Source organism: Lathyrus oleraceus, chromosome 2 (genome assembly GCF_024323335.1).
Source record: "Lathyrus oleraceus cultivar Zhongwan6 chromosome 2, CAAS_Psat_ZW6_1.0, whole genome shotgun sequence".
Classification (NCBI taxonomy): Eukaryota; Viridiplantae; Streptophyta; class Magnoliopsida; order Fabales; family Fabaceae; genus Lathyrus; species Lathyrus oleraceus.
The window spans coordinates 364,207,375-364,223,289 of NC_066580.1; positions in this window are offsets into that span (position 1 = coordinate 364,207,375).

Below are 15,915 nucleotides of genomic sequence, written 5' to 3' on the forward strand. Positions count from 1 at the left end.
ATCATTCAAAACGCTAATCTTGAAGGAGCAAAAGTCTGCTCCTGAGCTGTCATGCTCGCTAGGCGAGCAGCGTGGTTCGCCTAGCGAGTCTGAACTGTCATGCTCGCTAGGCGAGCAAATTCTTCGCTAGGCGAAGCGCACGCGTTTTAAAATAAAAAATATATATATATAACAGAAAAATCTTGGACTTGGACCTCTCTCATTTGAGCCCACCAAGCCACGAAAATCGGGTTATAAATTCTAAAAATTCAGTGGAAAAACCCTGGAAGAGCTAACAAAATTCAGAGCAGCCTCCATAGACACTGAAGAAAAAACTCCTTTGCACAGGATCACCTCTACCAATTCCATCTCATATAAACCCTAAGATTTCTTTGCAAACCCAACCGGGAAATTCAATTTCATTCGATCTCTCCAATCAGGTTTGCCCTATTTCCATTACTTTATGCTTTCAATTTGAAATTTCTGAATGTATGAGGCATCATGGGTGAATTTGGAAGAGTGGGTATCGTTAGGTTTCATATGTGGGTTTAGATATGCATGAGTGTGTAGAACAATGCCTTGAATGTTTGATCACTTAATTTCTGAAATGGGTACCACGGGGTTTGGGGTTACTGAAATCGGACTGTTATCGAGGAAGAACCCAGAATCCGCAAGCATTCGCTAGCAATTCGCTAGGCGAATCTGCAGTGAAGCTTCGCTAAGCGAAGCAGTAGCGATCGTGACAGTAGTTGTTTTTTCTGTTTACTCTCTAATCCGTCTTGTGTTTGTTGGTTTTTCTGTTTCTATTGCATCCGTACACTATTTACCTGACGGTGTTGTGGTTATGGTCCTTCTGTTTGGTGCAACTCTTGATTGCACCCCGTCTTGTTATTCTAACTTGTTTGTTGAGTTTTTGTAAGGGCTCACATGACTCTTGAAGAGATAGCTTGCTTGGTATTCCACTTTATTTGTAGGATACCATTTGAAGATTTATTCCGATTACTTTGCTGACTTGCTTTCTTTGGTGGTGCTAGCTTGAGAGATCACCGGGTTTCTTGCTTCTTTAGTTGTTATTACTTAGGATTTTTATCCGTGTGGTAGATCTCTTGATCCCTTTATCTTTCCCGCATTTTACCGCTTTCTTAGCTGGAAGACCTCGATAGGAGGCGATGTTTTTTGTGTGTTTACTTTTGTGCCCAAAGACCTCCAAGAAGAGGCACCAGTGCTAAAGACCTCCACGAAGAGGCAATTGACGGATAAAAGGGATTAGTAGTCAATCCCCCTTTATTCAGTCTGTCATTCTTTATGCTCGCACTACGTGTCGATGCTTCAGAACAAAAGCCCAAGATCTTTTGTCCGGTCAGTCAGTGGAGAGGGTTCCACCTTTCTGAATCACCACTTTTTGTCATGAGCTCACCCTGTCTAGGGTTAAGAGCTATGAGGTCTTATCTTCATTACCCTTTTGATCTGCTCACCCTGACGTTCAGTGTCAGTGGTTAAGAGCCCGTTTGATTACCCTTCCATGGCTTGTTTGTCGAGGTTGATATGAGCCCTCTTGACTAAAGCCCTACCCAGGTATGTTTGAGCCCCCTTGTTGGCGTGTTTACTTTATGCATGTTTGTTTTGTATGGTGTGATCGTCTCCCCATAGGATTGCTAGGCTTCGCATAGTCTCTCGTTTGCATGTCAATTAAGGTAGCACGGTCCCTTCGTCTAGGACTTCCTTTTTTGCATGAGCATTCCTAAAACACAAACAAACTCATTGATTTTTCTTCTCCTAAGAACACGTTAACTCCTTCTACTACAGGCGAGTAAGTCTCCGAAGGTCGAGCATCCGGTAGATTGCGTACTAACGTCGTTCACCTAAAATAAAAAACACACAAAACAAACAAATAGGTCAACCGAGCTACGAAGACTCTGATTCTCATATTCAGATGAGATACGTATGCAGTGTAAGAACAAAAATTGTTCTACAACGGATTCCAAGATTTTGATGATAACAAAGGATGAAACCAAAAAAGGCACTCTAACGAAAAGTTTCTAAGTGTGCAGGACTCTAAACAAAAGAAAGGAATCTGATTGCGTTATCAGATTCAGAATCATATAAGATACAAATTACCAGAAGATCAGAAGCATCTGAAGCAGAAACACGCTCAAGAAGTTCCAACTTTGAGCAAAACAGCAGAATATCAGAAGCATCTGAAGAAGGAGTACACTCTAGAAGTTCTGACTCTGAGCAACGGTATATCAATTCCAGAAGCTCTCAGCGTCATTTGAAGACATCATCAGAACTCTAAAAGATCAACATCAGAAGCTCCGAATCAACATAGCAAGATTCCAAGATTCCCAGAGTCGCGTAGTCTGATAATGGATTTCCTAATTCAGAAAGAGTAACGTCTACTTCAAATTAAATGGAAAGAAACTATTATTGGAAAGAAGTTATTCAGGGAGACAAAGTTGTTTTGGCAAGAAACAACAGAAGTTATGGCATTAATTCCTATTCAAGACAAATCATCTGCCATCAATTTCAACGGTCCTTTCACCCCTATTTAAAGGACAGCAAACAGCATTGAGAGAAACCCAACGCACAAAAACGCTTTACTCTCTCTCTCTCTCTCAATCTTTCACGAAGCTTTTGCTTAGAACGTGAAACATTCTTTTGATCTTACTGTTATAATACTTTGCTTATCCTAGAAGTACTCTAGATTACAAACTTTGTTTTATCTAAGTTGTTTTATTTCCTCAAGTGACTCTGCACAGTCTGTATACTTGAGAGGACTAAGAGATCACTCTCTTAGACGTTGGTTGTAAAATATCTTTCAAGATTAGTGGATTAAGTCCTTGTTGAAGGTGAAATCACCTTGGCCGGGTGGACTGGAGTAGCTTTGTGTTATAAGCGAACCAGTATAAATTCCTTGTGTGGTCTTTATTTTGAAAAAGCGCTTATTTTCCAAAACAATTCAAAACCCCCTTTCTTGTTTTTCTCACCTTCAATTGGTATCAGAGCTTCAGCTCTGTTATTGATTTTCTAATCAAACACTTAACAGTGTAGAGAGATCCAGAACGAGAAAAACTATGGCCCACACAAATGAAAGAGACAGTTACAATGCTAAGCCTCATGTCTTTGATGGAGAGAAATTCGACTACTGGAAAGATAGAATTGAAAGTTTCTTTCTGGGTTATGATGCTGACCTCTGGGACATTGTCACAGATGGATACACACCTCCCGTCTCAGAAAATGGAGTTGAAGTTCCCAGAAGTAAGATGTCAGAAGATCAGAAGCGTGTCTTCAAAAATCATCACAAGGCCAGAACCATACTTCTCAATGCTATATCTTACAACGAGTATGAAAAGATCACCAACAGAGAAACAACAAAAGACATCCTTGACTCTCTGAGGATGACTCATGAAGGAAACTCTCAGGTCAAAGAGACAAAGGCTCTGGCGCTTATCCACAAATATGAAGCTTTCAAAATGGAAGATGACGAAGCCATAGAGGTAATGTTCTCTAGATTCCAAACTCTAATTGCAGGTCTCAAAGTTCTAGACAAAGGATACACAACTGCAGACCACGTCAAAAAGATAGTCAGAAGTTTGCCAAAGAAGTGCAGACCCATGGTTACTGCCCTGAAGCTGTCAAAGGATCTGAACAATATCAGTCTTGAAGAACTTGTCAGTTCCCTCAGAAGCCATGAGATAGAACTAGAGGAAGATGAGCCTCGGAAAAAGAACAAGTCTGTAGCATTAAAGTCCAGATCTGAAAGACGCAAATCTGACAGAACCAAAGCTTTCCAGGCAGAAACTGAAGATGCTGATGACTCTGAACCAGAAGATTCTGATGATGAAGAAGAATTGTCCCTCCTAACCAGAAGAGTTAAACAACTCTGGAAAAAGAGGAACAACAACTTCAGAAGACCAAGACCCAGAGGGGATCGATCAAAATCAACCTCAAAAGGTAAAACTAACAAAGATATTACTTGTTATGAATGTAAAGAAACAGGTCACTACAGGAATGAATGCCCCAAGCTAAAGAAAGACAGTTCCAGAAAAGAAAGTTTCAAGAAAAATACCTTCAAGACAAAGAAAGGATTAATGGCTACCTGGGATGATAGCGAATCTGACTCATCAGAATCTGACTCTGATGAACAGGCCAATGTGGCATTCATGGCTACCACATCCAGGAACAGTTCAGATGAAGAATCTGAAGAGGTATTTTCTGAACTCTCTCGATCTGATCTAGAATCATGCTTGTCAGAAACTCTTAGCTCATATCAGAAATTAAAACAAAAGTTTTAAGCAATAAAAGGCTGTCTTGAAGCAAAATTTGAAGAATGTGGCCAACTTGAGATGACAATTCTAAAACGAGAAGATGAAATCAGATCTTTAACATTACAAAGAGATGGAGCAATTAAACATCGTTTAGAACTGGAAGAAGCGTTATCTCAAGCTCCATAGACTTCAAATACGATAATTTATAAATACGAAGAAGCCTTTCAAGAATTTCTGAAAAATGGGATAGGAAGGAGTGTTATGGCATCCATGATTTATGGAGTCAGTCAGAACAATAAGAAGGGAATTGGGTATGATCCTAAAGAAGATAAAACTTCTAATAGTGACCAACTCAAATCTCCAATTTCATATCACTATACACACACACAAGAACAAAAATTTGAAAATGCTAGAAAACCCAAGGTTATAAGAAACTCTGGGAAAACTAATCAGAAAGGACCCAAGAGACTCTGGGTACCAAAAGATAAGATTGTTTATGTTGCAGATATCCTATGCAGCAAAGTTCAAACACCAGTCATGGTACCTGGACTCTGGATGCTCGCGACACATGACGGGAAGAAAGTCTATGTTCCAAAGCCTGGAACTTAAAGACGCTGGATTCGTAGGCTTCGGAGGAGGTCAGAAAGGAAGGATCAGAGGCTCCGGAACTATTGGTAATGGTACTCTTCCCTCTATATCTGATGTTCTTTACGTAGAAGGATTAATGCATAATCTGTTATCCATAAGTCAATTAAGTGATAACGGTTATGACGTGATCTTTAATCAAAAAACATGTAAAGCCATAAATCAAAACAATGGTTCAGTCCTATTCACAGGCAAGAGGAAAAACAATATTTATAAAATTAATCTTTCTGATTTAAAAGAACAAAATGTTAAATGTCTGATGTCTGTTCACGAAGAGCAATGGGTATGGCATAGACGGTTGGGCCACATTAGCATGAGAAAACTATCTCAGCTAAATAAACTCGAGTTAGTCAGAGGCCTACCTAAACTGAAGTTTTCTTCAGATGCTCTATGTGAAGCATGTCAGAAAGGAAAATTTTCAAAAACATCTTTCAAAAAGAAAACTATTGTCACTACCTCTAAGCCTTTGGAACTTCTCCACATTGACTTATTTGGTCCTGTGAAAACAACATCAGTCAATGGAAAGAAGTATGGACTAGTCATTGTTGATGATTACAGTCGCTGGACATGGGTGAAATTCCTAAAGCACAAGATTGAGTCTCACTCTGTATTCACTAGTTTCTGCTCCAAAGTGCAAAAAGAATTTGACTTTAAGATTATCAGAGTCAGAACTGATCATGGTGGGGAATTTGAAAATAAATCCTTTGAGGAATTATTTGACTCTAATGGAATATCCCATGATTTCTCCTGCCCTAGAACTCCACAACAAAATGGAGTTGTAGAGAGGAAGAATAGGACACTCCAAGAGATGGCCAGAACTATGATCAATGAAACTAATGTGGCAAAGCACTTTTGGGCCGAAGCTGTAAATACAGCGTGTTACATTCAGAATAGAATCTCCATAAGACCTATTCTGGATAAGACTCCCTATGAATTGTGTAAAGGAAGGAAACCAAACATTTCATATTTTCATCCATTTAGATGTTCTTGCTTTATTTTAAACACTAAAGAACATCTGAACAAGTTTGATTCCAAAGCACAGAAAGGCATTATGTTAGGATACTCAGAACGATCTAAAGGCTACAGAGTATACAATACAGAAACCAAAATTGTGGAAGAATCAATTCATGTCAGATTTGATGATAAGCTTGACCCTGAAAAGTCAAAGCTAGTTGAAAATTTTGCAGATTTAGAAATCACTCTTGCAGGATCTGATAAAGCTCCAGAAGCAACTGCCACTTAGAACTCTGAGGAAATTAAATCCCCAGAAATCCCAAAGAAAGCTAAAAGTCGTATCAACGTATCTGAAGATTTGATTCTGGGCAACAAAGACGAACCTGTCAGAACCAGATCTACCTTCAGGACCTCTGAAGAGACTCCTTTGGGACTAGTTTCTCTGATCGAGCCTACGTCATGTGATGAAGCACTTCAAGATAACGACTGGGTGTCAGCCATGCAAGAAGAACTAGATTAATTCACAAAGAATGACGTCTGGGATCTTGTTCCCAAGCCCAGAGGCACTCACGTTATTGGAACCAGATGGGTATTCAGAAACAAGCTGAATGAGAAAGGAGAAGTCGTCAGAAACAAAGCTCGACTGGTAGCTCAAGGTTACAGTCAACAAGAAGGTATTGACTACAATGAAACCTTTGCTCCAGTCGCAACGCAGAATTTGAAATGAGCTTAATGCAAGAACTAAAGTTCTTCTTAGGAATTCAAATTAATCAAACTTCAGAAGTCACGTACATTCATCAAAGCAAATACATAAAAGATGTTCTGAAGAAATTTGACGTGGCTGAATGCAACTCTGCAAAAACTCCCATGCATCCAACATGCATTCTTGAAAAGGAAGAAGTAAGCAAAAAGGTTTGTCAGAAGCTCTATCGAGGTATGATAGGCTCTCTTCTCTATCTGACTGCTACTCGACCTGATATTCTCTTTAGTGTCTGTCTCTGTGCCAGATTCCAATCAGATCCTAGAGAAACTCACTTAACAGCAGTTAAGAGAATTCTCAAATATCTGAAAGGAACTCCTAACCTGGGCTTGATGTATGAGAAAACATCAGAGTATAGACTTTCGGGTTACTGTGATGCCGATTATGCAGGAGATAGACTGGAACGAAAAAGCACGTCTGGAAACTGCCAGCTCCTAGGAAATAATCTGATATCCTGGGCCAACAAAAGACAGTCAACTATCGCTCTATCAACTGCAGAAGCAGAATACATCTCAGCATCACTGTGCACAACTCAGATGCTCTGGATGAAGAATCAGTTAGAAGATCTGCTAATCTTCGAGAGTAACATTCCTATCTTCTGTGATAATACTGCTACCATTTGTCTAAGTAAGAATCCCATTCTACACTCCAGAGCTAAGCACATTGAAATAAAACATCATTTTATCAGAGACTATGTTCAGAAAGGGATAGTAACATTGAAGTTCATTGATACAGATCATCAATGGGAAGATATATTTACTAAGCCTTTAGCTGAAGATAGATTTCTTTTTATCTTAGAAAATCTGAACATTCAAAATTGCCCTGAATAAATTGTGCCTCTGAAGATGTAAAATGAGACTCTGACATAAACAAATGAGCTTCTGTCTCTGACTCTGATACTTCTACCAAGTTAAGAAGATATCTGAGTTAGAAATCTCCAGGAACCAATCCTTTGGTATTCCTGAAGATCAGATACATCAAACCACGTGGAGCATTTAGCGTCTAACCTTGGAACTTCTAGACAGCTGTCCAGAAGAAATTCAAAGGGCAGACGTTTGAGATCTCCTCGAGCAGTGTGCATACTGTTGGGATTAGACATTCATTTATGAGCCTTAATCATTTCTCCCTCTAAGCGTGCTAACTTGATTTTTGTGCTAACGCTGTTTTATGTGTCGTTTTGCATGCGTTTTTGTTTAGGGTATTTAAACACTCCTCTCACACTTCACACACTTTTCACTCTCACTCACTTTCTCAAACCAGTTCTCTGAAGCATTTCTGCAAGCAGTTCATCTTCATCTTGTTCTTCTTCAACAATGGATGCTCAACAACAATCAGTTTTCAACTATTCTCAACAAATGGAATCCAGCAACACAGCCCAAAGCACAAGCATTCCCACTCCAATCGTTATAGGCGCAACCATCACTCCAGTATACAAGGAACCCCATGTTCTTGATCGTGAGCCTCATATCAACCTGGAAACTCCCTTTGATAAACTGGATGTGTTGTGTGAATCACTTGTAGATTTCAACAACATGAAAAGGAATGGAGTAGACCTAACTGAAGAACTTCGTCAACAAGGTTGGGAAAACTACTTTCAACGGCTCTATGGCCCTGTTTACCCAAACCTCATCAAAGAATTCTGGAGATTTGCTGACGCTGACGACCATTTCATAGTCTCCTATGTATTGGGAGTCAAGATAGTGATTACTGAGAAGTCAATTGCCTCACTGCTGAACATGGAGAAAGCTGGAGGAAGAAGGATTTACAACATCAATCCTAGGGCAAAATACATTGCTCAAGGAATCAATCCCACCATCTTCAAACTCAACACTGAAGGCAATCCATCAAAGAACAAAGAACTTCATCAGAACCTCAGGGTGTGACTCAAGATCATTCTGGGAACAATTCATCACCGCCCAACATCAAACTCCTCTGACTACATCAATACAGATCAGAAGTGTATTCTGTATTGCATTCACAAGGGTTTGAAGCTCTGCCTCCCTGCACTACTCTTCAAGTATCTCAGAGATTCTGTACGGGAGACCAGAAACAACATGAAACCCAGAACCTACATCCCTCTAGGAAGACTTCTGTCTGATGTTCTGATCGAAAATGGGCTTGTAGATCATCTGGAGAAGAACAAACTCATGGAAGATTTGGCTATAGATACCGGAAGGCCTCTGAACGCCAGAAATCTGAAGAGCATGGGAATTCTGAAGAAGATTCAAGTCAAACCTACGCTGGACACCTCCTGGGACGCTTTAAAAGATCAGAGGAAGCTACCACATGGTCTTGCAAGGTTTTACAAGAATGAACCCAGAGAAGCAATCCTCCACTATATGCAGCGTCTGAAGGATGAAGGAGTAGACATCTCTGACTTCAGACTAGACGATATGCTAGATTCAGAATTAGACTTCGTCAAGTTCAAAAGAGGTCCCTCTGAAAAGAAGTCTTCAAAAGCAAAGAAAGCAAGGCTAGGAGAAACATATGAATCAAGACCTTCAGCGCCTCTGCAAGAAAATTCTGGTATGTCTGCCCCTACTATTCCCTCTGAACCTCTTTTGGCTTCCTCTATTCCTCTCCCAACACCTATCTACACCTCCTCTGAAACCCCACCTTCTACAACCAGAACCTCACAACCTTTACCAAAATTCAATCTTGCCCATACCTCTTTACCACGTTCAGAAGCTGAAGATTTAAATCAAACCACTTCCTCATCCACAGCCCCAGAATCACCTCCCTACTTTACCATTTCCTCCGATACAGAACACTCTGACCCATCCTCTCCAACCCTAGCCCAACTTCAGGCTCAAAACTTTGCCTCTCAACAACCAACACAACCTCCACCTGAAATAACTTCACCACAACCAACCATCACTCTTTCTGTAGTTCAACCCTCTGACCCTCATACCTCTGACACTATCCCTCCAAACCCTTCCGCTGAATCTGAATCTGAATCTGAATCTGAATCTGAATCTGATTCTGAACCTGAACCTGAACCTGAACCTGAACCTCAAACACTAAACCTAAGCCCTCCAACCTCTCCACCTCAAACATCTGAACCTGAACATTCCTTGCCTACCCTAGAGGAAGCCATTATGTTGTTCGCAGGGGCTTCAGTACAAAAGGTCAAGTCTCTGACCATTAACTCTGGCATCAGTGATGATCCTGACTCTGTAAGGACACACTGGAACAGAGTCATTGGCTGGATGACTTCTGAGGCTTTCAAGCTGAAGCACATCTCTGAGCAAGTCAGAAACGACTTCATCAGAGATGCTGAGGCAAGACTACAGGAGAGACTTGCCAGAGAAGCTGAAAAAGAAGCCAGGAGGCAAGAAGAAGAAAGAGCTAGACAAGCAGAAATCCAAAGGGCCAAGGAAGCTGAGGCTAAAGCTCTAGTTGATGCTGCTGCTGCTGCTGCTGAAGCTGAAGCAAAGGCAGCTGCAGAAGCTGAAGCCAGAGCTGCTGAAGAACATAGTGCGCTGACTCAGGGGGAGTCCTCTTCTGTCATTCCCATGGTTCTCAAGGCACTTGAAGAACTTCAGAAAGACCAGAAGGAACTCAGAGCCAAAATGGACAAACAGGACACCGTCAACGACAACATTCAGAACATGCTGGCTCAACTGCTTCAGAGAATGCCTCCTCCTCCCAACCCTTAGGCACTTAGGATTTTTTGTTTGTTGCTTTGTTTTCCTTGTTCTGATGTTTGCTTGTTTGCTTTCTTACCATTATCTCTGCTGTTCTATTATCTGAATATAATGTTTTTTTTTAATTTTTGTTTAAGTCTTTTTGATTCTGACAAAAAGGGGGAGAAATCGAATATAGCTCTGATGAAATATTTCCTAATACCTTAAGCACTCTACAACATATTATTTCTTAAAAATAAATTCATCTTACACCGGACTTAAGAAATTGCAGAAGGTATCGAGAAACTTCATTGCTTGGAAGCTCTGGTAAGAACTTCTGAACTCCCTAACCTATCTCAGGGGGAGCCCACTTCTATCTGATCTGATATGATATTTTTATGTTTCATCTGCTATTTAAGTTTATTTTGTCATCATCAAAAAGGGGGAGATTGTAAGAACAAAAATTATTCTACAACAGATTCCAAGATTTTGATGATAACAAAGGATGAAACCAAAAAAGGCACTCTAACGAAAAGTTTCTAAGTGTGCAGGACTCTAAACAAAAGAAAGGAATCTGATTGCATTATCAGATACAGAATCATATCAGATACAAATTACCAGAAGATCAGAAGCATCTGAAGCAGAAACACGCTCAAGAAGTTCCAACTCTGAGCAAAACAGCAGAATATCATAAGCATCTGAAGAAGGAGTACACTCTAGAAGTTCTGACTCTGAACAACGGTATATCAATTCCAGAAGCTCTCAGCGTCATCTGAAGACATCATCAGAACTCTAAAAGATCAACATCAGAAGCTCTGAATCAACATAGCAAGATTCCAAGATTCCCAGAGTCACGTAGTCTGATAATGGATTTCCTAATTCAGAAAGAGTAACGTCTACTTCAAATTAAATGGAAAGAAACTATTATTGGAAAGAAGTTATTCAGGGAGACAAAGTTGTTTTGGCAAGAAACAACAGAAGTTATGGCATTAATACCTATTCAAGACAAATTATCTACCATCAATTTCAACGGTCCTTTCACCCCTATTTAAAGGACAGCAAACAGCATTGAGAGAAACCCAACGTACAAAAACGCTTTACTCTCTCTCTCTCTCTCTCTCTCAATCTTTCACGAAGCTTTTGCTTAGAACGTGAAACATTCTTTTGATCTTACTGTTGTAATACTTTGTTTATCCTAGAAGCACTCTAGATTACAAACTTTGTTTTATCTAAGTTGTTTTATTTCCTCAAGTGACTCTGCGCAGTCTGTATACTTGAGAGGACTAAGAGATCACTCTCTTAGACGTTGGTTGTAAACTATCTTTCAAGATTAGTGGATTAAGTCCTTGTTGAAGGCGAAATCACCTTGGCCAGGTGGACTGGAGTAGCTTTGTGTTATAAGCGAACCAGTATAAATTCCTTGTGTGGTCTTTATTTTGAAAAAGCGCTTATTTTCCAAAAGAATTCAAACCCCCCTTTCTTGTTTTTCTCACCTTCATGCAGTGGATGCGACATCCGTGCGAGTCATTTTCTTTTGACCCCTCTTTTAGTAAATAATACATTAGATAAACCCACACCCTTTAGACAAGAACAACAAGAGTGGATCCCGTAGAGTACTACTGATGGGTAGGGATGCTAATACCTTCCCTTCGCATAATCGACTCCCGAACCCAAGATTTGGTTGCGAGATCTTGTCTTTTCCTTTCCTTTTTCCAGGTTTACTTCGAGCGTTTCCTTTCCCTCCTTTGGGATAAATAACGCACGGTGGCGACTCTTCTGTAATTTTCTTTCTTTTTTTGCCGGTTGTTTCGTTTCGCATTTAGGTTGCGACACCAATGTTACCTATGATTCTGCGGTTAAAGCAAAAGTCGATATCCATTGGGCGGATGTTTCCAAAAGGTATAAGCTCATAAAGTGGGCGTACAAGTCCTATAGCGTCTGCTATCATGGTAACTAGGCCTCCTATGATTAGTGGGGTACGGTTATTCTTAGCAAGGTGGACAAATCTTTCCATCATGAATGATACTATATTGACGTGTCGACCTTGATCGACACATAGCAGGATGAAGAGTTCATCTCGGGACACTAATGTGTTATTCTCTTCCTTACCAAATAAGGTGTGGGCTAGTATTTTATGAAAATAGTGGATAGCGGGGTTATGGATCTTTTGTGAGTGCATCTCATTCGGGTTTGGGTTGGATTCTCCGGATATGTAACCCCAGAAGTCATCGAGATTAATGTCATCAATAAGGTCCTCCTGGCGGGTAGTAAACACGAAAGGGCCGATAGGGAATCCTAAATAACCTAAAGGATATTAACCCTTTGTTAAGTCCGTAACCATGTTCAGGAATGTACACAAGGGAACTCAGGAATTTTAAGGTTACCTCACGGTACGTGACAAACCGTCTCTTAATGGCTGCGTTCTCCCACCCCAGTTGGTTAAACATATATAGGATGCTATCTCGGATGCCTAATTTATCAATGGTCGGTCCATCATAATATATGGTCAATGCCATATTCTTCCTGGCTAGATAATCATACTGCCTGCGTTGAACTCGGCCTCTTAAAACTGTCTCTGGTTGTTGCATGATGAATGTAATTAACTAACTAATTAGTAATTTTCCTGTTAGTCAGTATCCAATATATCTAAGTTAGTTACTAGAAACAACAAGAGTGACTACAACGAATCAAGAAGGGGGAGCAAACAAAAATAACGAAGAAAAATTAAAGAAAGGAGAAACTAGATAGTAAGAAAAATAACGAAAAGAAGTAAGGTGGGTTATCTCCCACTAAGAACTTTGTTTAATGTCAGAAGTTCGACAGTAGTGTCGTGTTGTACTAGGTTTGGGGTTGAGCGGACAACTCTATGAGTCTGAGACTATTCGAATAGTCTCTGTTTTCTATATTATGATAATGCTTTAGGCGCTGCCTGTTTACTATGAAAGGGTCACTATTTCTACCTTTTATTTCTATCGCACCACTAGTGAGAACCTTGGTGATCTCGAAAGGACCAGACCACCGAGAAATGAGTTTTCCTGGAAAGAGTTTAAGTCTTGAGTTAAATAGCAGCACTACGTCGCCGACTTTAAACTCCTTCCTAGAGATGCGTTTGTCATGCCATCTTTTGGTTCGTTCTTTGTAGATCCTGGCATTCTCGTAAGCGTCCAATCAGAGCTCTTCTAATTCGTGGATGTCCAGAATCCGTTTCTCCCCTGCGGAAGTGTAGTTGATGTTAAGGGTTTTAATTGTCCAATACGCTTTGTGTTCCAGTTCTACATGGAGGTGGCATGATTTACCTTAAACTAGTTTGAAGGGTGTGGTTCCTATCGGGGTTTTGTAAGCCGTCCGGTAGGCCCACAAAGCTTCGTTTAGCTTGGATGACCAGTCCTTTCTGGATATTCCTACGGTTTTCTCAAGAATTTGTTTTATTTCTCGATTCGAGACTTCAACTTGTCCGCTAGTTTGTGGATGATACGGTGTTGCTACGCGGTGTCGTACTCCGTATTTCAGAAGGAGTTTTCCAAATATATTCGATATGAAGTGGGAGCCACCGTCACTAACTACTAGTCTCGGCACACCGAATCTGGAAAAGATAATATTTTTGAATAACTTGATTACTACTCGTGTGTCATTTGTTGGAGAGGGTACAACCTCGATCCATTTTGAGACATAGTCGACAGCAACGAGTATGTATTTATTACCAAAAGAAGCTGGGAATGGTCCCATGAAGTCAATCCCCCATACGTCAAAGACTTCGACTTCTAAGATTCCTGTTTGTGGCATTTCATTGCGTCTTGAGATGTTGCTAGTGCGTTGGCACCAGTCGCATTTTATAACCGCATTATGGACGTCTTTCCATAGGGTAGGCCAAAATAGGTCGGATTGCAGGATCTTAGTACAGGTCTTTGAGGTACTTGCATGCCCTCCATATGGGGTGGAATGGCAATTAGAGATTATATCATCGATTTCATCTTCCGGAACACATCGACAGAAAATACCGTCGGTCCCTCTTTTGAAAAGAAGGGGTTCATCCCAGTAATCATGTTTTAGTTTATGAAAGAGCTTTTTCTTTTGTTGATAAGATAGGTCCGGCAGAAGTACTCCGACAGCTAGGTAGTTGACGAAGTCAGCGTACCATGACAGAGTTGCATTCGCGTGTACTTCTTCCACGGATTCTTCTATTTCTGTATCGCTTAATGTCAGTTCAGACATATCACTTTCCGTTTGGGCTATGAGTCGTTCGTATGGGAAATCGTCATTAATTGGGGTTTGTTCAGGCTTGTTCCCTTCGATACGAGATAAGTGGTCTGCTACTACGTTCTCAGTACCTTTCTTATCTTTTATTTCTAAATCAAATTCTTGTAAGAGCAGGATCCATCTTAAAAGTCTTGGTTTGGCATCCTTCTTACTTAACAAATATCTAATAGCAGCATGGTCGGTATAGATGATAATTTTCGCCCCCACCAGGTAAGAACGGAATTTGTCCAATGCGAACACGATAGCTAGAAGTTCTTTCTCAGTGGTGGCGTAGTTCATTTGGGCAGGATAAAGTGTTCTACTCGCATAGTAAATAGCATGAAGCTTCTTATCCTTCCTTTGTCCTAGTATTGTGCCCACTGCGTAATCATTCGCATCGCACATGATTTCAAATGGTAATCTCCAGTTAGGTGGTTGCATTATGGGTGCGGTGATTAAAGATGTTTTCAGTTGGTTGAACGCTGCTAAGCATTTTTCATCAAATATGAAGTCAGCGTCCTTCATTAATAATATTGTAAGTGGTTTGGTTATTTTTGAGAAATCTTTAATAAAACGTCGGTAGAAACCGGTGTGTCCTAGAAAGCTTCTTATTTCTCGAACGGTTTTCGGAGGTTGAAGGTTCTCTATAATTTCGATTTTAGCTTTGTCCACTTCAATTCCTCTGTCAGATACCACGTGACCTAATACAATTCCTTGTTGAACCATAAAATGGCATTTCTCCTAGTTTAGAACGAGGTTTACTTTCACGCATCTTTCGAGTACCATTTCGAGGTTAGATAGACATCCTTCAAAACTCTGACCGCAAACAGAAAAATCTTCCATGAAGACTTCCATGATGTCATCTATAAAATCTGCGAAGATTGCCATCATGCATCTTTGAAATGTTACGGGAGCGTTACATAGGCCAAATGACATTCGTCGGTAGGCGAATGTACCGTAAGGGCATGTGAAGGTAGTCTTTTCTTGGTCGTCAGGATGGATTGGGATTTGAAAGAATCATGAATAACCGTCTAGATAGCAGAAGTGAGAATGCTTAGCCTGTCGTTCAAGCATTTGATCTATGAAAGGTAGAGGGAAATGATCTTTACGAGTGGCTTTATTCAGTTTTCTATAGTCAATACACATTCTACTTTCGGTCACAACTCTTTGTGTTATGGATTCGCCCTTCTCGTTCTTAACAACTATAACACCTCCTTTTTTGGGTACTACATGAACGGGGCTAACCCATTGACCATTTGAGATTGGGTATATGATTCCTGCGTCTAGAAGTTTCTTTACTTCATCCTTGACTACGGTACTTAGAATTGGGTTGATCCTTCTCTGGTGCTCTCTAGAGGTTTTACAGTCTTCCTCCAGCATAATATGATGCATACAGATCGAAGGACTTATTCCTTTTAGATCGGTGATGTTATATCCTAACGTTGTT